We start from the raw sequence: 1,996 nt of genomic DNA, 5'->3' as shown, positions 1-1,996 counted from the left end.
AGATGGAAAGATCATTATTGACACTAATGACACGGCCAAAGCGAACCATGATAGTGCTAAAATCGATCACAATAAAGGATCAACTAGTTGAATCTTCACACTTACCCCATCTCAACTTTCATTGAAAATCTCGTCAATAAAATGACCGTTTGCTTCTCCCTTCATATCCTCTCTTTAAACTCAGAAAGAAGAAAGAAGGACCGACTCTTGCAGATCTACTGCAGATTCATCGAGTTGGGTGCTACTTCCTTTTATTTGCCAATGAGTCTCTTGAATATTTTGAGAGAGCCGTAGGGCCACATTTTGATGGTTATTTATATCCATATTGAAATGTGCCATTGGTAATAGGTAGGTTGAGTCAGACCATCCAGAGAGGTAGTAAGAGATAGTTGTTTGCTATTTGCAATTATGTAAAATAGCGACTTCTATTTCCTGTCCATAAGTGGGCAATGGAAGTTCTATCTCATATTTCAACGGATGGGACTTTTGACCAAGAGCGTTCCTTGATGAAATTGAGAAGAGAAAAGAAGAATGATTGTTATTCCTTTGACTTAAAAACGGCAACGGACCATTGGCCATTGAGTGTTATGTATTCCCTTATGTCTTATATGTTTGGGTCTACATTTGCATCTTCAATAGTCAACAACTCTTTGGGTCTCAACACCTTTATGGTTGGGAAACCAATCACTAAAAAATGTATGAGATTGCATTTCTTTGTGGTCAGCCGTTAGGTTACTACTGATCATGGTCTCTCTTTTTGTTGTCCCATCATTATATAGTGTGGTTAGCAGCGAAGAAAGCATACCCATATATTAATCGTCTATTTAAGGACTACGCTTTGTTAGGTGATGATATCCTAATCACCACTAAACAAGTGGCCCTACAGTATGGAAAATTACTGGATCGGCTCGGCGTTACTATTTCTGATGCTAAGTCTATCATATCGGACACTGGTGCCATTGAGTTTGCTAAAAAGTTTTGGGTTAAATCAATGTAAATTGATTTATCTCCAATATGTTTAAGGTTATTATTGTCCTGTAGGACAACTCTTGGACTCTACCCTGTGTCGAATAAGTATCCGATAGGAATATCGGTTTTACAAAGATTAGGCGGTGCTGGTTTTAGAGTTTGTTCTCGTCTTTATTCTACCCAATCAAAAAGATTGAAGGCAGATGCACAAAAGCCAAACCGGTCACATCCACTATTTCTAGAATATTGGATTGGAAGAGGGAAGCCTCTCAATCCTTATCTGAATGGGAAGATAGTGGATTTTCTCTGAAAGGAATTAAAACCTAAGGAGATACGTATCTTCCCTGAAGAGATGGTGTTCGATAAAGAAGGGGATATGTTAGAGCACACTGTAATACACAATTAGGTTAAAATGTGGCTCAAATGGTGTTCCTGGTATTATACGGTTGCGTTGTCTGAGGATGTATCCTTTGATCAACTTATGGATGTTCCTATGTGTAGCACAACTTGAAGAAGGTCAACTAAAGATTTGGATATGATCAAGTTTGGCCTAATCTGGAAGTGTTATGATATGGGAGCTGGTTGGGATTTGACGACTACGCCAAGGTAATTGTTAGATCCTGATACAGTAATCCAGTTTAATCGATGGATATATGGCGGTTATAAAGGGTGCTACTTCCTTCTCCTAGTTTTGTGTGTCTTTTTCAGCGATCTCAATGTATTTTAGATTCTGCTTTCATTTTCAGATGAAGGAGACATCATTAGGTCACTTATATTGGTTTAGTCTTTCGACCCTAAAAGCGTAGAACAGACTCATTTGATATAGGGATCGGGGAATGAGCTTCACAACAAAGAGTAGAGGCGAATGGTTCGAAAGTAGATACTAGTGGTTCAAATCATGTATTAAGCCAACCCATTCTTTCTACCTATTCTTTTTATCAGTAAAGAGGTGCCTCAGGCTCTTTTCCAAAGGGCAGAGGGTGTTGAGAAGTAGGTACAGAAGGAAGGAAAGATCCCTTTAAAAGCC

At 38.7% G+C, this 1,996-nt stretch overlaps 1 pseudogene; it reads left to right on the top strand.

Moving 5' to 3' along the window:
- The first annotated feature begins 449 nt into the window (after window positions 1-449).
- LOC107854216 lies at window positions 450-1,279 on the top strand (annotated as a pseudogene).
- The last annotated feature ends 717 nt before the right edge of the window (window positions 1,280-1,996 follow it).

Source organism: Capsicum annuum, chromosome 7 (genome assembly GCF_002878395.1).
Source record: "Capsicum annuum cultivar UCD-10X-F1 chromosome 7, UCD10Xv1.1, whole genome shotgun sequence".
Lineage (NCBI taxonomy): Eukaryota > Viridiplantae > Streptophyta > Magnoliopsida > Solanales > Solanaceae > Capsicum > Capsicum annuum.
Note: the sequence above shows the minus strand (reverse complement) of the source record. Positions and strands in the feature narration are given on the sequence as shown.